Source organism: Sapajus apella, unplaced genomic scaffold (genome assembly GCF_009761245.1).
Source record: "Sapajus apella isolate SASKATOON/1434 unplaced genomic scaffold, GSC_monkey_1.0 scaffold80, whole genome shotgun sequence".
Classification (NCBI taxonomy): Eukaryota; Metazoa; Chordata; class Mammalia; order Primates; family Cebidae; genus Sapajus; species Sapajus apella.
Window position 1 is genome coordinate 1,922,658 of NW_022437020.1, and position 20,422 is coordinate 1,943,079.

The following is a 20,422-nucleotide window of genomic DNA, read 5'->3' on the forward strand; positions in this document are numbered from 1 at the left end:
GCTCCAGTGTCAGTCAGTACCATGGAGCTGCATAGATCTGGGCATGTTAGTTGTTCTAGGGTTTCTGGTTTCTGAAAGTTACCATCCTGTCTGATTCAGGAGCTCAGAGATCAAGCTGGATTTGCTAATCCCTGCTCAAGGAGCAAGCTGGAAGACAAACTATTGCTAATTATGGTATCCTTTTGCATGCATAGCACAATGTTCTTTTAGAAATGTCCTTTTCTACATTAACTCATTTGACCCTCATGTTTAACTGCCCTGCAAAGAAAATGGGGCAGATATAATCATCCATACTGTATGACCAGGAGAGTTGTGAAGGTGAGGCTCAGGGAGTCCAAGTCGCGAAGCTCGTAAATGTCAGAACCAAAGTCAGAACCAAAGCTTCTGGTTACGAGAGCCCCTTTTCTCAGATTCTACAGACACTGGCAGGGCTGGGATTAGGATGAAGCAAGTGAGGCACCAAAAAAACTCAATAATCAAAACAAAGAATATTTCCATGTAATATTTTTAAAGATTAAATAATGTCAACATATCTCTGATGAACAAAATATCACATTTTAATTTATTTATATTTTTTGAGACAGGGTCTCACTCTGTCACCTAGGGTGGAGCATTGTGGCACAATCAGGGCTCATTGCAGCCTCGACCTCCTGGGCTCAAGTGATCCTCCTGCCTCAGATCTCCCCGAATAGCTGGAACTACAGGTGTATGCCACCAGGCTGGGATACTTTTTTGTATTTTTAGTAGAAATGGGGTTTCATCATGTTGGCCAGGCTGATCTCGAACACCTGGACCCAAGCGATTCACCCACCTCAGCCTCCCAAAGTGCTGGGATTACAGGTTTGAGCCACATTTTAAATTAAAGACCCATGGCTTGTTTTGTGACCCTGCAATATTCTGCAACAGGAACAGTCTTTTCCAATTAGCCTGTAGTTCCCAGGTCATGCAGTCCATCTCATTTGCTGCCAAGTGGGTTTCTGAGGGTTGACAATGGTTTATAAAGAGATTGGGCAATGTGGAGCTCTCTCTGTTATCTTTTTTTATTTTTTAAAAGAGATTGGATCTCGCTCTGTCACTCAGGCTGGAGTGCAGTGGCATCATCATAGCTCACTGCAGCTTTGAATTCCTGGGCCCCTGGAGTGCTGGGACAACAGGCACATGCCTCTGCACCTGGCTAATTAAAACAAATATGTATATATATTTTTTGGAGACAGAGTCTTGCCCTGTCACCCAGGCTGGAGTGCAATGGCACAATCTCAGCTCACCCCAACCTCCGCCTCCAGGGTTCACGCAATTCTCCTGCCTCAGCCTCCTGAGTAGCTGGGATTACAGGCACCCAACACCACACCTGGCTAATTTTTGTATTTTTAGTAGAGATGGGGTTTCACCATGTTGGTTAGGCTGCTTTTGAACTCCTGACCTCGTGACCTGCCCACCTCGGCCTCTCAAAGTGCTTGGATTACAGGCATGGGCCACTGCGCCCAGCCATTTTTAAATTTTTTTGTAGGGATGAGTCCAATTGTATTGCCCAGGTGCTATCATAGTACATCACAGCCTTAAACTGCTGGTCTGAGTGATCCTCTGCCTCAGCATCCCATGAAGTTAGGACTAGAGGGGCACATCACCACGTATGGCCATCTAGTCATGTGTTTTGATGGGGTGAGAACAGGCTGGGGTCAGACAGCCAGGAAATGGCAGTATCAGGTTTGGATCCCAAAGCTGATGGTGCCAGGGCCCTTGTGCTTGGCTTGCTGCTACCACCCTCTGTCTCCTGGTGCCTACGCCTAGTAAGGAGAAGGTGCTTGTAAATGAATCACTGTGCCGCAAACTGAAAATAGTAAGAGCCCAAGTAAAGTACCAAAGAGTTCTCAGGATTGAGATACTTCTGGTTGGCTGGTTAGGGGCTATTGCATAACATGCCAGCATTCCAGAGATTCTATCAGAGTGCCAAGGGCAAAATCTGTTTTTTGATCACTGACATCCAGGGTGTATCCTACTTTTAGGGAGCTCTCATAAATGGAAGCCTCTATTTACATCAAAAGTACCTTAAGTTGTGGTTATTTACTTTGGTGAAATCGTATTGAAGCCAATTCAATATCAAGTTCTTCTAATCTAGTTAATGGAATTTGATGTACAATTGGGTATTTTAATGGCCTGTTGGGTAACTTTGATATAGCAAACGTTCCCTCAGTTATTTGAGCATCTACAGCTGTGCAGCAGTAAACAAAATAAATCTAAGCCAAGATCTCTACCTCCAAGAAAGCCAGGTCGAGTCTACTTAGGGAGATACAGTTCTTGTACCCAAATGGATAATAATTTATGATAAGAGGCTGGGCGCGGTGGCTCAAGCCTGTAATCCCAGCACTTTGGGAGGCCGAGGCGGGTGGATCACGAGGTCAAGAGATCGAGACCATCCTGGTCAACACGGTGAAACCCCGTCTCTACTAAAAATACAAAACATTAGCTGGGCATGGTGGTGCGTGCCTGTAATCCCAGCTACTCAGGAGGCTGAGGCAGGAGAATTGCCTGAACCCAGGAGGCGGAGGTTGCGGTGAGCCGAGATCGCGCCATTGCACTCCAGCCTGGGTAACAAGAACGAAACTCTGTCTGAAAAAAAAAAAAAAAATAATAATAATTTATGATAAGAGCCAGTTGCTTAGAAATAGCACAGGCGGCCGGGCGCGGTGGCTCACGCCTGTAATCCTAGTACTTTGGGAGGCCGAGGTGGGTGGATCACCAGAGGTCAGGAGTTCAAGACCAGCCTGGCCATCACGGTGAAACCCCATCTTTAAAAATAAAATAAAAAAGTAAAAAAAAAAAAAAAAAAAGAAAAGAAATAGCACAGACGTTCACTGGTGGAACTCCTAAGGAGGGAAAGTAATCACTTTGGAAGACAGAAATCCGAACAGTTTGCATGAACTGGCCCTGTAGGAGATGTGGTCAGGGCACGTTTGAGAAGTGTGAGGAGGGCTGTGCAAAACAATTTTTTTTCACAAAAAAATTTAAAAATGGCCGGGCACGGTGGCTCACGCCTGTAATCCCAGCACTTTGGGAGGCCGAGGCAGGTGGATCACGAGGTCAGGAGTTTGAGACCAGCCTGGCCAACATGGTGAAACCCCATCCCTACTAAAAATACAAAAATTGCCGGGCATGGTGTCGAGCGCCTGGCAGTCATTTGCCACATAGGATGACAGGACGGTGACAGTCTGGCTAAGGCCAGAATAGCTGCTGCATTAACCTGCCAAATCACCAATTTAAGACTTAAAAGAAGCCTTGGTGCAGATAGTTGTAAACCGATAAGACGTTTTATAGAGCCCTTCAAGAACAGCACCTTGTAGAGAGTTATCTTTTTTTTTTTTTTTTGAAACAGAGTAAGACTCTGTCTCCCAGGCTGGAGTGCAGTGGTGTGATCTCTGATCACTACAACCTCTGCCTCCCAGGTTCAGGCAATTCTTCTGCCTCAGCCTCCCAAGTAGCTGGGACTATAGGCATGTGCCACCATGCCTGGCTAATTTTTTGTATTTTTAGTAGAGACAAGGTTTCACCACGTTGCCCAGGCTGGTTTCAAATTCTTGACCTCAGGTGATCTGCCTGCCTTGGCCTCCCAAAGTGCTGGGATTACAGGTATGAGCCAGGGTGCTCCACCCATAATGTTTCTTTTTTCTTTTCTTTTTAATGTTTATTTTATCTTTTCTTTTTAATGTTTCTTTTTTGTTTCTTTTTTCTTTCTTTTTTCTTTTCTTTCTCTTTCTTTCTTTCTTTCTTTTTTTTTTTCTGAGAGGAAGTTTCTCTCTGTCCCCAGGCTGGAGTGCATGGTGTGATCTCCACTCACTGCAACCACCACTTCCCGGGCTCAATAGATTCTCCTGCCTCAGTCTCTCAAGTAGCTGGGATTACAGGTACCCTGCCATTATGCCTGGCTGATTTTTGTATTTTTAGTATAGAAGGGTTTTCACTACGTTGGCCAGGCTGGCCTCAAGCTCCTGACCTCATGATCGACCTGCCTCAGCCTCCCAAAGTGTTGAGATTACAGGTATGAGCTGCCACGCCCAGCCTAATTTTTTTAAGATGGGGTTTCACTACGTTGGCCAGGCTGGTCTCAAACTTCTGACCTCAGGTGATCCTCACAGCTTGGCCTTCCAAAGTGCTGGGATTATAGGCATGAGGCACTGTGCCCAGCCCTGATTTCAGTTATTTTTTGATATATACCTTGAAGTGGATTGCTGAATCATATGATAGTTCTATTTTGAATTTTTAATTAATTTTTTTTTGATACAGGGTCTTGCACTGTGTGGGAAGTAGAAAAGTTCCTTTTTAAAGTTTCCTTTCTTGTTAAAGAATAAGTTTGCTAATAACTTTGTTAAGCCCTATTCTATGTAGCTGTTAGACATGCCATGCTTACAGGCATGTACATTCTATGTCCTTGTACTTTAACCAGAATTTTTGTGCTGAACGTGCTTACAGGCATGTCCCAGCTCTCCACTGCTTTTACCTGTTTAGAAAAGTTTTAAGGTGTTAGCCAATCGGGTTTTAGTTTAGATTGTGAGGTCTGGCTCCTGCCAACAGAGATCAGACACAGCAGTAAGGACAACCCCAAATGCATGAGAAATAAATATGTCTGCTTTCCTTTGTTCATTGTACTCTCCTGGCAGGATCGCTATTGAGAGTACCCTTCCTGTGTCTGGGCGTGGTGGCTCTCACCTGTAATCCTAGCACTTCCAGAGGGCGTCCGGATCATCCGAGGTTGGGAGTTCGAGACTAGGCTGACCAACACGGAGAAACCCTGTTTTTATTAAAAATACAGAATTAGCTGGGTGTGATGGTGCATGCCTGTAATCCCAGGTACTCGGGAGGCTGAGGCCGGAGAATCATTTGAACCTGGGAGACAGCGGTTGTGGTGAGCCGAGATCACGCCATTGCTCTCCAGCCTGGGCAACAAGAGTGAAACTCCATCTCAAAAAACAAAAACAAAAACAACAAGAGTACCCTTCCTGCAGTCCAGGAAGTAAAAATCGCGTTGCTGAAAGATCCTTTGTCTCAGTGTTAATTTTTCTTTGCAGCACTGAGCATCTATTTCCAACACCTATTTCCAACACTCTGTCACCCAGGCTGGAGTGTAGCGGCATGATCTCGGCTCACTGTAGCCTTTACCTCCTGGGCTCACTCAATCTTTCTACCTCAGCCTCCTGAGTTGCTGGGAACCACAGGTGTGAGTCACCATGCACAGCTGATTTTTGAATTTTTATTTATTTATTTATTCATTCAATAATCTAAACTTTAAAAATTTTGAAAAATATTTTGTAGAAATGGAGTCTTCCTATGTTGAGAAGGCTGATTTTGAACTGGGCTCAAGCGATCCTCCCACCCTGGCCTCCCAAAGTGCTGGGATTGCAGGTGTGAGCCACTACAGTTGGCTTATATCTAATTTTTTTTTTTTTTTGAGACAAGAGTCTCAACTCTGTCACCAGGTGCCAGAGGTGTGATTTCGGCTCACTGCAACCTCCACCTCCCGGGTTCAAGCAATTCTCCTGCCTCAGCCTTGCGAGTAGCTGGAACTACAGGCGGGCGCTACCATGCCCAGCTAATTTTTTGTATTTTTTTAGTAGAGACGGGGTTTCACCACGTTGGCCTGGATGGTCTCTATCTCTTGACCTCCTGATCCGCCCACCTCAGCTTCCCAAAGTGCTAGGACTACAGGCGGGAGCCACCGCGCCTGGCCCATATCTAATTTTTTGAGACATCTCCATACTGTTTTCCACAGCTGCTGTACCATTTTACATTCCCACGAACAGTGCATAAGAGGTCCAGTTTCCCCATTTCCTTACCAAGTTACCTTTTAATAAAATAATGTCCATCCTAAGAGGTAGAAGGTAATATCTTACTGTAGTTTTGATTTGCATTTCTCTGATAATGATGTTGAGAATCTTTTATATACCCGTTGATCATTTGTATGTCTTCTCTGGGGGCTATATCTGTTCATATCCTTTGCCCATTTAAAAAATCAGGCCATTTGTCAAAATTGCTTGAACCCAGGAGGCAGAAGTTGCAGTGAGCTGAGATCATGCCAGTGTACTCCGGCATGGGTGACAAGAGTGAAACTCAATCTCAAAAAAAAAAAAAAACAGCCCATTTGTTATTTTTGCGATGGAGTTGTAGGAATTCTTCCTATATTTTATTTATTTATTTGGAGACAGAGTCTTGCTCTGTCGCCCAGGCTAGCGTGCAGTGTCCTGATCTCAGCCTCCACTTCCCAAGTTCAAGTGATTCTCCTGCCTCAGCCTCCCTAGTAGCTGGCATCACAGGCGTGCACCACCATGCCCAGCTAATTTTTGTATTTTTAGTAGACACAGGGTTTCACCATGTTGGCCAGGCTGGTCTCAAACTCCTGGCTTCAAGCAATCTACTCGCCTTGGCCTCCTGAAGTGTTGGGGTGACAGGCGTAAGTCACCTTGCCCAGCTTTTCCTATATTTTGAAAACTAATCCCTTATCGAATATATGCAAATATTTTCTTCCATTCTGTATGTTGCCCTTTCTTCCTTCCCTCCCTCCCTCTTTTCCTTCCTTCCTTTCTTTCTTGACAGTGTCTTCCTGTGTTGCCAGGCTGGAGTACAGTGGCGTGATCTCAGCTCACTGCAAACTCTGCCTCCTGGGTTCAAGTGATTCTCTTGCCTCAGCCACCCGAGTTGCCGTGATTACAGTTACGTGCCACTATGCCTGCACGCCTGGCTACAGTTTGTCTTTTTAGTAGAGACAGTGTTCACCAGTTGGCCAGGCTGGTCTCAAGTTCCTGCTTTCACGCAATCCTCCCACCTCAGCCGGACATGGTCGCACACGCCTGTAATCCCAGCTACTCAGGAGGTTGAGGCAGGAGAATCGCTTGAACCTGGGAGGCGGAGGCTCCGGTGAGTTGAGATCACACCATCGCACTCCAGCCTGGGAGACAGAGCAAGACTCCATTTCAGCTTTAAGTATGGGATTGGGCCTTGTTGTATTAGCTGAGACTTCCTCCAAAGAAAAGCCCAAGACAAAGAGTTACATGGCAGTAGCTCGTCTGGGAATTCATCCAAGGAGGCAGAAGTGGGGGAGGGACAGAGGCAGTGAGAAAAGACAGAGGGAAAGCCAATACAGTGATGTGTTACTCAGATGGCCACCATTATAGGTGACTTGTGCTGCAAATCCATGGGATATTTTTAATCTTATGAAACAGAATTGTTCACTCAGGAAATGACAGAGGAAAACATTTATCCTCAAAATTGGCCCAGAGATGGTCCTTAAATATCTAGGTTGCATGTGCCTAAATGCTGATGCTGACTGGTTCTGCAGACCCACACAATGTCAGAGAAGCTTCGGGATCCAGGGCTGAGAGGAGACTTTCCTTTGCCTTCCAGAGCTGTACGGAACTTGATGAAAAGGTGGCTGCAGATGTGGGTGGAGTCAGAGGTGAGTCCAAAAGGATGAGAAGCAGTCAGTGCACAGAATGTGTCTGATACACTGATCTGGAGCTTCACTGAGGGGTGACCTTGTTGAACCATTTGTTTGGAGAACCCCAATGTTAGACTCTGTGCCTCATTTCTGTAGGCTGATTACGTTCCCCAAAGAAGAGTCTTCCAGCTGGGTGTGGTGGCTCACGCCTGTAATCTCAGCACTTTGGGAGGCCAAGGCGGGCAGATCACAAGGTCAGGAGTTCAAGACCAGCCTGGCCAAAATGGTGAAACCCCATCTCTACTAAAAATGCAAACATTTGCCAGGCGTGGTGACATGCACCTGTCATCCCAGCTACTCGGGAGACTGAGGCAGAAGAATCGCTTGAACCCAGGAGGCAGAGGTTGCAGTGAGCCGAGATCTTGCCACCTGCACTGCAGTCTGGGCGACACAGCGAGACTCTGTCTCAAAACAAAATACAGTCTTTCCCTCTCCTACCTGGAAGACAGAAGTCACTTTGCCCAGCAATCTGAGAGCCAGTTGGGGCAAGATAGCTGGAGTCTCTGAGTTCACTGTGCTTCTGGCCTCAGGACCTCCCCATTTCCATATTTCCTGTGCCCTCAGCAAGCCTGACATCCTTCACATCAGAGACTTTCTGGAAGATAGACCTCCAGTTTTTTTGCTGGAAGCAGAGAGGGTAGCTAGGGATCTCACTGCTCCTTAAATTGCTCTCGCTCAGTTCTCCTTATTTTAGCCTTCTCCTCCACCCTCAGTCCCAACGGTCCCTGGTTCTGGCAGTTTCTGAGCCTTTTGAGGTTTTTCCAGTGTAAGTTGGGTTGGATCTCAGCTTTCTCATGTCTGCTAAATCAGTTACCACTCATCCATCTATTTTTCAGCTTCTAAAATTGTGTTGCTCTTTTCTCCTCTCCTGTTATCCTTCCCTTATGGTTTTATGACTTAAAAAAAGAAAGAAAACGAATAGAAAAGAAAATCTGTTTAGTGCCGTTTTAGGATAAAGCAAAATTAGTAGCATGCATACTATCTGCCATCTTAGCCTGGAATCCACCCATAGATATACACAGAGCTAGCTGCCTCCTTTGTGCCCTTCCTGCTTCAACTTCAATACTGCCTCCTCGGATCAGCCTTCCCTGACCACTCAACCAAAATTTGGCCCCCATTATCATAGCACTTATTACTACTGGGTATGTGTTTCATTTCTTTTCTTCTTCTTTTTTTTTTCTTGAGACGTTGTCTTGCTTTGTCACCCAGGCTAGAGTGCAATGGCGCGATCTCGGCTCACTACAACCTCTGCCTCCCAGGTTCAAGTGATTCTCCTGCCTTGGCCTCCGGAATAGCTGGGACTACAGGCATGTGCCACCACATTCGGCTAATTTTTGTGTATTTAGTAGAGACGGGGTTTCATGGTGTTAGCCAGTGTGGTCTCGAACTCCTGACCCCTGTGATCTGCCTGCCTTGGCCTCCCAAAGTGCTGGGATTACAAGCATGAGCCACCACACCTGGCCTGTATTTTCTTTTCTTTTTGAGGTGGAGTCTCATTCTGTTGGCTAAACTGGAGTGCTGTGGTGTGATCTGGCTCACTATAAATTCCCAGGTTCAAGTGATACTTCTGTCTCAGGCTCCCTAGTAGCTAGGTCTACAGGTGTGTGCCACCATGCCTGGGTATGGGTATTTTCTTATGTTTGAGCTTTCCCCACCGCCCCAGAACATATGCTCCATGATGAGAACAGGTACTCCATCTCTCTTGTCCATGCTATACCCCCAGCTCCTAAAACAGTACCTGGCACATGGAACAATCTCAATAATTGTGCTTGGCAATGATATTTTGAGTATCAAATGATCTTCAACTCTGTGTGCGACGTACTCTGGGTAAAGCGAATACAGACTACCACACGTGAAGAAGGAGCAGGGGGTACCAAGAGCATAAGACAGAGCCTTATGCAAGTCCTGCACAGTATCAGGAGCAGAGCAGCAGGAATCTGGAAATGCCTGCACTTGAAAACCGTGTCCTTGGCTTGACTCAAGGTCATCCTGGGTTTCTGTGGAGCCTCCAAGATAAGCTGGGCTCACAATCTAAAGGAGACACCCCAGAGCAAAAGGGGACGGGAGGAGGGGAAGCAGGGGGAAGGGCAGATCCTGCTAGGGTCTCTGCCTCTTCTAGAATTGCTATTAGAGGAGTAAAAGGTACAAGAAGGAAAATCAACCTGTGAAGCTTCGGGGAAGGCAAGGGGGACAGTGGGAAGCCCTGTTCTATAGCTGAGCTGTGTAAGGTCATGTGACATTTGGAGTGGAAGCTGCTGCCTCCCGTTTTATGTACCAGGAGTCCTCAATATCAGCGAGGGACACATTAGATGACATTCACAGCCCTAGAGGTACTGAGTTTTGTGTGACCTTTACTTCATTAAAAGAAAATTACAAGTGTTTACTGTAACTAATTTAGACAATGCAGACCCTTATGAATTACATAAAAAAGTTACCTTCCTTTCCAGTAGTGTCAGCTTTTAGCTTAGCAGATGGTTTAGTTTCTTTCCTTCTTTCCTTCTCTCTCGCCTTCCCTCCTAAAGATCAGCACTTTGGGAGGTTGAGGTGGGAGTGCTGCTTGAGGCCAGCAGTTTGAGACCAGCCTGGACAACAAAGCAAGACCTTGTCTCTACAATTAAAAAAAAAAATTAGCCAGGCATGGTGGTGCATGCCTGTAGTCCCAGCTACATGGGAGGCTGAGGCAGGAGGATGGATGGCTTGAGGTCAGGAGTTCAAGGCTGCAATGAGCTATGTATGATCTTGCCACTGAACTCAACCCGAGCAACAGAGCGAGAACTTGTCTCCAAAATAAATAAATAATTTAATAAAAATAAATTAATTCGGGCTGGGCATTGTGTGGCTCATGCCTGTAATCCCAGCACTTTGAGAGGCTGAGGCGGGTGAATGACTTGAACTCAGGAGTTGAAGACCAGCCTGGACAACATGGTGAAACCCCGTCTCTACTAAAATTACAAAAAAATTAGCCAGGTGAGGTGGTGCGTGCCTGTAATCCCAGCTACTCAGGAGGCTGAGGCAGGAGAATCTCTTGAGCCCAGGAGGCAGAGGTTTCAGTGAGCTGGGATTGTGCCACTGCACTCCAGCCTGGGTGACAAAGCAAGACTCTATTTCCAAAAGAAAAAAATTAAATAAGGCAATATATTTACATGGTTCAAAATTCCAAAGTCACAAAAAAGTAGAGTGCAAAGTGCCCCTTCTGCCCCAATTCTCTAGCTTCATCTGAGGTCTCCTCCTCTGAGGCAACCAGTATAAACATGTATTTGTATCTAGGGAGACTTCTAGAAATATTCTCTGCCCATCCAAGGTTTTCACTGGACAGTATTGAACAGTAACAGAACTACTCAGAGTCCATGCACAGGCCTTTCCTCTAAGTGAGCCAAAGGTTTGGCTTTTCATCTTCTTTCCCAAAGAAATAGCAGTAACAGTCAGTGTGACTTCGGGGTGAGAGGGATTTCCTCTCGGTTCTGCAGCAGATCACTGAGAGTGAAAAGGTGCTGTGGAGGGGAGGATGTGGTCTACCAGGTGTCAGGTGCTGTTTTTTTTTTTTTTTTTTTTTTTGAGACGGAGTCTCACTCTTGCCCAGGCTGGAGTGCAATGGCATGATCTTGGCTCATTGCAACCTCCGCCTCCCGGGTTCAAGCGATTCTCCTGCCTCAGCCTCCCGAGTAGCTGGGACTACAGGCGTGTGTCACCATGACGGGCTAATTTTTTGTATTTTTTAGTAGAGACAGGGTTTCACCGTATTAGCCAGGATGGTCTCGATCTTCTGACCTTATGACCTGCCCACCTCGGCCTCCCAAAGTGCTAGAATTACAGGCCTGAGCCATGGCGCCTGGCTAGATGCTTTTTATTTACAGCAAAACTCTTCTTGCTATAAGAAGGGATGACTGAAGACATGGCATAGATATGGCAAGAGGAATCATGGCTGTCCTTTGTGATAGCAGAAAAAGTTTCAATAAAGGGCCTTCCCTAAAGAGGACATCGTGTGGGATGTACACTTGGGAGAAGAAAGCTGCTTTATGTAAGTCGCCCAACGTATGTCTTCATACAATTGAGTCACTCCACAGCCGAATCGTAGGGGTCCAAATATCAAAGGGGGAGCAAACAAGAGAGCTGGAGGGCTCCCAGGTGGCATCAGGAGATTGACAGCAATGGGGTGGAGCGAAGTCTGGGGATTCAATTAGACTGGATCTCACGTTTGATTCTGAAGGTAGAACACCTTCAATGAAGCGTAGGAGCGGGGAGCTGGCAGATCAGGAGGATCCATACAACAAAAGATCTAAATGAACCTACTCAGCCAAGGGACAGCTTCTGAAAGAAAACTGTGAGAGGCAGAAGGGTCTGAAGGCAAATTCTCTGGGCTAAAATACTTCTTAGCAGTGTGGACCCAAGCAAGTTATTTAAACTCTTGAGCCTCAGTTTCCTAATCGGGATAAGACACAGAGAGGGACGACAACTGTCTCTCATTGGAGTGTATTATGATTAAGTTACTCCCCAATGAGAGTTGAGAACAATGTCTGGCACCCCGTCAGCTAACCCGGTGCTTTTCAGCCATGACTGTTTTAATAAAGGCCTGCTCAGGCCTGTTTCCCTGGCATAGACGTACTCAGTGATGAATCTGGAAAGGCAGAATCATAGAGGGATTTCAGTTCGTAATAGGAGGGGAAAAATGGAAGGAAAAGGGAGGGAACAACAGCATAGCAAAAACCAGAGGAATGAGAAAAAAGGATTCAGAATGGGGCTATTTCAGCAAAAACAGCCTTGTCGCAGGTCCACGGTGTTCAAAGGTACACTTTGTAAAGCAATGTCTCTTGGAGAAAATTTAATTTCGGTTGAAGAAGTAGAGAGAGAGAGAGAGAGAGAGAGCGCGCGCGCGCGTGCGCGTGTGTGTGTGTGTGTGCGCGCGCGCCCACCTAGAGCTCAAAGTATATTACCAAGGAGGTTGGCTATGTTGCACACAGGGAAATCAAGATCTATAAAAAGTCAGGAGGCCGGGCGCGGGTGGCTCACGCCTGTAATCCCAGCACTTTGGGAGGCCGAGGCGGGTGGATCACGAGGTCAAGCCATCGAGACCATCCTGGTCAACATGGTGAAACCCCGTCTCTACTAAAACTACAAAAATTCAGCTGGGCATGGTGGTGCGTGCCTGTAATCCCAGCTACTCAGGAGGCTGAGGCAGGAGAATTGCCTGAACCCAGGAGGCGGAGGTTGCGGTGAGCCGAGATCGCGCCATTGCACTCCAGCCTGGGTAACAAGAGTGAAAATCTGTCTCAAAAAAAAAAAAAAAAAAAAAAAAAAAAAGTCCGGGAACTTGGGATCAAGTCCTAGCTCTGTTCTAAGTGGCCGATGCTACACTGAGCCAAATCAATTAACAACTGTGTCATTTTTAAAGGCGGCCAGACTATTTCCTAGGCTCTACATATATGTAACATTTTCTGATTCTAACCCGGGACAGGGGCTCAAACGAATGTAGGAGTTGCTTACCTCATCCCGAAGCCCCTCCCCTAAAAAAATCCGTTAAAAGTAAGAGCATCTGGTGTCCCTTTCATTTTCCCCAGGTCCCCTGCCAAAAGGAGCAAGATTTCTAAATACCGGCAATGGGAGACAGCTACCTCTTTTTCTTTTCCCATCCATTTCAGGAAAGTTTAGGTTTTCATTTTTTTCCTATGGTCTGCTTAAAGTTGTTTCCAGGTTAAGATAGGAAGAAGTAATGAAAAAAAGTGAGATTTGCCGAAAGGATGTGAGGCTTGCTTTGCCTTATTATCTGGAAGGAGGTTGAAAAGGTAGACTGATTGTTCAGGTTCAAACTGCTGCTCTAACAAATATTGCCCTACAGGGTGGAATCCAGTCAATCGGCATTGAAATTGACTCGCTAAGGCCTCAGGATACTGGACATTCTTTTAATTTAAAAAATTTTATTTTTTGATTTCCATGACGACAGCTCACAAGACACTAGACATTCTTTTAGGCAACCTCAGGTAAATGGGCAACAGGCCATCTACGAGTCCTCAAGTAAATCGCATCTCAGTTTGGGTACTGGGCTAGGGAATGTGCTTGTGGTGAAACCATTGGTCCTGACTGTGTGACCTTGATGGAAGGTCTGAGCGTTTAGAACAAACATTTGGAGGCTATGGCTGCTGGCCCAAGGGCTGTGGACCTGTATCTTGTTTGCTCATCATCCTCAGTCATTTTTTTCCTTCCTTTTTTTTTTTAAAAGACAAAATCTGAACTCAGAAACATCGAAGATAGCGCTTTTACCAGAAGCGACGCCACTACTTGTGCGACCCTGCACTGAGGATTCCGGCCTGGCCTAGACCATACTGGGAACCCCCGCAGCTACCCCGGAGGGGTCCGCACTGCGGGGAGAAAAGCAACAGCCCAGCTCCAAACCCAAAGGTTCATTCCTAGCCAATCGTTGCCCGGGGCTTCTCAAGAAAACCAGAAACGCCTACGGGCAGTGAATGCTGCTCAGGCCAGCCTATCCGCACGAAGGAGGCGGAAGGGGTGGGGTTGAAATTAGCCAATAGGATGAAAATAGTTGTTGTTGGGAGGGAGGAAGGCGCCAGCTAGCGTGCGTGAGGCCGCTCCCGGATAGGGGCTGCAGGAAGCTCGTGGAGCCAATGGCCGCGGTGGGCGGGCGGCGGCGCGCGTGCGCGCTGGGCCCCGGGGCTGCGGGCGGGAGGCGGGGACGGTGGGGGAGGGGAGCAGGCTGGAGCGCGGCGGAGCTCCTGCCGCCGCAGCCGCCGCCGCCGCAGCGAAGAGGCCATGTTGTGTGGTGTGTGGGGCGGGGGGAGGAGGAGGAGGGAGTAAAGCCTAGAGAGGAGACGGGAGAGAGACACCACACACACACGGCACAAGATGGCCGGAGAGGCAGCAGCGCCCGGAGCTGTCAGGCGTTCTGCCGCGGCCGCGGGGCCCGCCGGCTGGCGGGGAGCTGCGCCCGGACGGCCCGCAGGTCCGCGGGAGTGGGGCGGCCGCGGCTGAGGCGAGACGGGCCGCGCGCGCCGGCGTAAGAGCCCGCGGCAGAGGCACCCAGGGCGGCCGGGCCCACGACGCCGAAAGCGCCGCTGCGGCAGCAGCCTCGGAGGCTCTCCGGGGCCCCGGCGGCTGGACCCGGCGCGGACGGAAGCCTCGGGCGGGCGGTCCGGCCCGGGACTCGGGTTTGGGCGATCAGGAGGTGCCGGCGGCCGCGCTCGGACCCGGTGAGTGGCTCCCCGGCTCCTTTTATTGTCCTTTGTCCTTGGGAGGAAAAGCAAAATGTCCTTGAGCGCGCGAGCAGGAGGGGGCGGCGGGCCGGGCCTCGCCGGTCGGCTCTCCTCGCACGGCCCCTCCGCGGTTGCTGGCCGGCTCTCCCAGGCGGGATGCGCCTTGGTGCCCTGGGCCTGAGTCGTGGGGTCCGGGGGTAGGGGGCACGCGGGGCCCCGCTGCAGACCCCGCGGGCGGCAGGTGGGCGGGGGGCGGCCTCGTAGCCGCGACTGTATCCGCCTGGAAAGGGGCGGCGGGCGACTGCTGGCGAGAGCCCGAAGGGGATCGGGCGTGGAGAGCCCCTTTCTGTCCGGGTGAGTTATTTTGATATTTAGGGTAAAAAAAAATCCCTTTCAGGTTCTCCAACAGAGGAGCTTTATAAGCTCTTTCCGGTGAGGTGGGAGCTCATCTTCATGATCGAATTTAAAAGAACAATGGAACCCTGACTACGTTTAAACAAAAATAAAACTTGTTTTTTTCCCTCCTATTGGGTGTTGGCTTTTAACTCTTTCAAAGCCGATTTTGAAACGGCTGCAGTGATACATGCGAAGGTACTTGCTGCTTATTAAATCTTTATGACGTTAAGGTTGTCTTTGAAAAAATGCAAGTTGGAGGAGTGCTTGTGGTATTTCAGAATTATGAAGACAAGTTTACTGTGTCATCAAGGCTGTTTAATGGAAATAGATTTGATAATTACGGTGCTAGCCGATGACGTTTGGTTAATGTAGTTTATTTTACGGAATAATTGCGCCAAAACCGTTTGATCTCCTGATATTTAAATACGATTAAATAGACTGTTTGGTACTCTTCAAAAGGTCACAAGGAGCCGTTATCTGTAACTTCTCACATCTGAATGTTAGAACGTACTTGGGTCAATTCCTACTCTTTAAAACTTAAAGTTCATAATTTTTTTATTTTTAAGAATATATATTATCACAAGCCACGGTCGAAAAACTTACAAAAGAACATTGTGACACCAAATCTCTTCCTGAAGTTACTTTTTCGTAGTGTAAATATTAATAAAGTAGAACTGCTCTCCGTAATGGGCGATGAAGAGGAGCCATATTTGTTGCATTTGTTGCATGTATAAAAATTCGGATATGCTTTTTTAAAACGGAACAGTATTTTAAAAGTAACAGGTTTCACAAAATTTTGTAGAGTTTTCTGTATAGTCTCTAATCTTAAAAAAAATGTTTGAAGAGTAATTTTTAAGTTTAGTGGTTTGAAGAACAAACCAGAAGCGCACAAACCTTTGTGTATTTTAGAATATGTTTGTCTTCATTCTGCGGAGCTCTTGTTTTGTAAAGGTGGAGAAGAACTACGTAAAAATAGTGTTGGATAGACTTACATGGTACATCTGAAATCAGATACTGGTTTATTTGACCATATTTCTGAGGGCATTTTGCCAGTTAAATTATTTTATTTTTCGAGTAGCCTTCATGTAGTGGTGCATGTTACATCAGTTGCGCATATTTTGATTTTACAGAATCTGTTAAGTACCAAATTTGGTCTTTCAAATCAATGTTTCTGAAATTTTTGAACACTGAAAGTGGTTTTAAATGGATATTCTCAATGTAGCTCTTGAGAATCCTCCTTGAATTGTGAAATGCAAAATAATTGCTAGCAGTTTAACCTGAAAGATCTTTTTACATGGTAAATGGGGGAGGAGAAAGACAAACGAAAATGTTGAAGACACTGGTTTGAAATTGAGTAAAGGTCTAGATACCTTAAGTTTCAGAGTAGCTTTAAAGACAAAGCTAATATCTCACTTGGTAAGAGCAAATAACTTGTGGTTTAAAATTTAAAGTAACCAGTGGCCATATTAACTTCACTAATTTCTCTTGGAGGAGCTAATTTTTAATTGCTCGTAATTGTAAAAGATATTTCTAGATGGTAAGGGAGGTATTAAGATGATTTGTCTTGAAGAATGGTAAACTTTTTCTTTGTGTTTGTTTATTGCCTGGCACGAACGGAGGGAAAGTTAAAATAAAAACAGGTTAATAATCTGAAATCAGTCTGAAAATTTGAATTTTCTGTATTTCTGTTTCATTTCAATGCGTTAATCTTTAATATTGGTCAGTACAGCCAAGATGAGGAAAACAAAGACTGATAGATTTAAGATAAGAAATAACTGCAACCATAAATGTACAGGTTGTGTGTCGATGAGCCGTCTCTTTAATTTACCCATAGATTTTTATTTGTGGAATATTTTCTTGTTTTATCACACAGAATCGTTGGCAAAGAAATGTTTAAAAATCAATACATTAATATCATCTTTCTTTTTTTTAAAGGTGACTTAAGAGATTAAAATTCATTTGGTTGCTGATGATTCTGAACAGATAAGAGTTATTTGAGGTAAGACTGGGTTAATTTTTAATTGTTTTGACAAAAATTAGCTTATTAGGTTTTTGTTTTACTCTTTAATTTACATTTCAATTAACCAATGAATGAGTATCATTTGAAAAAATGGTGATTATGAATATGAATAAACTATCTGAAATAATTTGACAAAGCTTTTAAGCCTTTTCACTGCAGGAAAGATTAAAAGTATGTGTGCATAGTCATTGTAACTTAATGTACCCTTTGAATAGTTTAAAATACTGAAGGTCCTTTAAGCCTTTGTTTAATTTTGGAAACTAGGGAAGACTGATTAGATTTTGAGGAAAACCATGCACCAAAGATAGCTTTTTTTCTTTTTAACTTTGTATATCATGCAAACAATTTTAGTCTTTTAAGTATTTAAACAAATAAGCTTATTGGAGAATTTGAACTATTTTGCTATTCATACTGATAGATTTTAGGGAAGAACATTTTAAAAATCAGATTTTCAGCTTGATTTTAGTTTCTGTTTCTTTATTTGTAACTAAAAAGTTGAAAAACACTTTATTTTTACTTGTTATTGTTTGCTTCCTAAGTAAGTTTAGCATCTTGTTTGTTTTCACCAAAAGGTATGCCATTTTGAAGACTGAGACATTGGAGTTTTATCCTTGAGGATAAAGGAAATCTTTGGGAAAGTCAGTATTTTATATAGCAAGTAAGTAAGTGTTTTTGCCCAACATCTGCAGTTTGAATAGTTACCAACATATAAGTATAAAAATATCACTAAAGTTTGTTAATGAAACAAACTATAGACTGTTTATCACTGAAAGGATGAGAAAACCATCAAATTGCTTTTCCTGACATCGAAACACTTCTGTTTCTATTAAGACAGTCGATGCACATAATTTATATTGGAGTAGGAAGACATTTAGTACATTTAGTACTACTTAATAAAGTGGTGCTTTAAAATTGTAGTTAAATCTGCAGTGGAGTCATTAGGATGATGTTTTTACAATCTGGTATATACAATCATCAGCCATTTTTTTTTTTTTGATGATATAGATCACATTTTAGGAGTGGTCTAGAATTTTGCATTTGCTGACTCTAGGATTCTTAAATATATTTCAAAAATTAAATTGACACTTTTGTATCTTAGTCATTTAATAGATACAGAATATCCATTTTACTTGTTTTCATGAGTTTTCAAATGGGTCCAAAAATGAGTTTTTTTCTAGAAAATAAGAGCAATGCATCTAAAGAGTCCTCTAATTTAATTGATTAATAATTGCTTTTAAAGCATAAAAGATGGAAATAATTTTCACACACTAGGTATTAGGCCCAGCATACCACGGATGTAACAGTTGAAATCTTAAAACTAGATCTGAGACTTTAAAAGAATGTCTACTGATATTTTTAAGGTAATATGCCTTTTTTATAAGTTAACGTTGAATCTGAAAATTATTGTCGAGCTGTTACTAGTGATTGACTAGAGGAAATATGTGGTATAATAATGGGTATCTTGGGAAATTTTAAGAATTGCCAAACGACCAGTTAATCATACTAGGGGCAAGTTTACCGTTGTCTTTAAAATTTATGTGGAAAATAAAATACAGTCTTTCAGTGCATTGTTGTTGGCTTATTTCATTGATTGAAATAGGTGATAAGAGGAATATTTTTATTGCCTTTGCTTCAGCTTAACTTCTTAAATCCCTTTTTTGCAGTTCGATCAAATTTGGGTGTATTACAGTGTGCAAAAGAAAACTAAATGTTTGACTTTTAACTATAGTGTTAACAACATTTACAAGAACCGTTGAAACATCCTTCACTTCAGAACTTCTTTAACACAAATGCCAAGATTAGGGTTTCTTCTGTACAGTTGATGTGATACTCAATTGGCATTCCTGTGGTTAGGCACCTTTACAGAAATTGAGAAATGGGTCTCATGTGAAGCATAATCTAAGTTTAAGTATAAATAGGCAGTAAATTTATACTGGCCTATTGAAGGTGTAATTTGATTCATAAAAAAGAAAGCAGCTGGAAAGGGCTAGAAATGTGAAATCAAAGATCCACATGTACTTAGATCTTTGTTAGTGCGTATATTTAGTGTTTTGATAGTTATGCTTGAGCCGATCTTGTATAATGAACATAATTGAATGGCACATGAGGGTAAATGTAATTATCATAGGTAGACAATATTAGATAAATAACAGTGGATCATGCAGATAGGATATTAAACTACTATGTTAGAAAAGTACATTATTGTTTACCACTGTTTGCTGCTTAAAAAGCAAAGTGATACTTACATATTTGTTTTTACCTTAGCATTTTACGGTAATTCTTGAATCATAAAAATCTCCTCATCAGTTTGGTGATTGAATTGGATTGCATTCATTGTTCTGATAAAAACTGTTTTAAAAATTACCTGACATTCTATAGAAATGAATGGAGCCATGCTGTGTAGTTAATCACAAGGCTTTTATGACATGACATTTATGGTATAGATAATATGAAATAGGCAATTTCAAATGTAAATTTTCTTTTAAACTTTACTAGTAATAGTTTTTTGATTATTTAAAAATTTGTACAATGGACAACCAATTTTACTCTTTATCCTCTTGAGAGTTGAGTGTGGAGTGGCATAAGGGCGAGAAAGATAATTTGAGGACATCTTTTTATCTTCTGCTTTAATCAGAGGTGGTGATAGAGTAGAAAATATAACTTCTGTGTCGGCAATCAGGAGACCTACCTTCTAACGTAAATAAGCCCTGCAGTCTTCACATTTTATTCCTTTTGTACCTTCATCTCATAATTTTTATGAAGGCTTTAGAGTTCCAAGCTCTTAAGATCCCTCTCAAATTGTGCGGTGAAAATAATTGCTAAAGCATGCCTAATTCTCTTATATAAACTTTTTGTAAACTGATTTTAGAGAAGCAATTAAAGAATGATACTGTCTTTAAACAGTGTTTAGAATGCTTCAATAAAAACATTAAAATTTTTTTTTCTAATGATGTAAATGTATCTAATATAAAATTAAGTGTAGTTTTATGTAATATTTTTCACTTGATTATGATATGATTTATAGTTTGCACGCCTGATTTAGTTTCCTTTACAAAATATTTGTACGTCAGAGGTAAATGTCTTTATTTTACCAGCTACCTCCTTCCAGATTGAATACTTCAGTGCACTTTTATTTTCAAATTGGCTATTATTTTTTTATATGTAATTAACCTTTACAATTTAAATTGAAGGCTATTCTGATTCTTATGTTACAAATATGTGACTTGATGGTTTATGTAACATTCAAGTAGTGTGTTTTCTATAACAATATGTTAAAAGTTTTGATAAATACCTTTTATATTGGTTGATAGGTCTGTATTT

At 43.7% G+C, this 20,422-nt stretch overlaps 1 protein-coding gene across 7 annotated transcripts in view; it reads left to right on the top strand.

The window, feature by feature from the left end:
• The first annotated feature begins 2,283 nt into the window (after positions 1 to 2,283).
• Positions 2,284 to 20,422, top strand: part of CHD2 (chromodomain helicase DNA binding protein 2) — a 160,279-nt gene continuing 142,140 nt past the window's right edge. For 4 of the 7 annotated variants that reach the window (XM_032252785.1, XM_032252780.1, XM_032252786.1 and 1 more), the window contains exons 1-3: positions 14,548 to 14,682; positions 17,017 to 17,080; positions 17,674 to 17,759. The gene's annotated coding sequence lies outside the window, so the exon portion shown is untranslated. Of the gene's footprint in view, positions 2,298 to 14,547; positions 14,683 to 14,726; positions 15,040 to 15,082; positions 15,277 to 17,016; positions 17,081 to 17,673; positions 17,760 to 20,422 lie in introns of those variants that run through there. The other 3 variants (XM_032252782.1, XM_032252783.1, XM_032252781.1) reach the window with 3 other exon arrangements.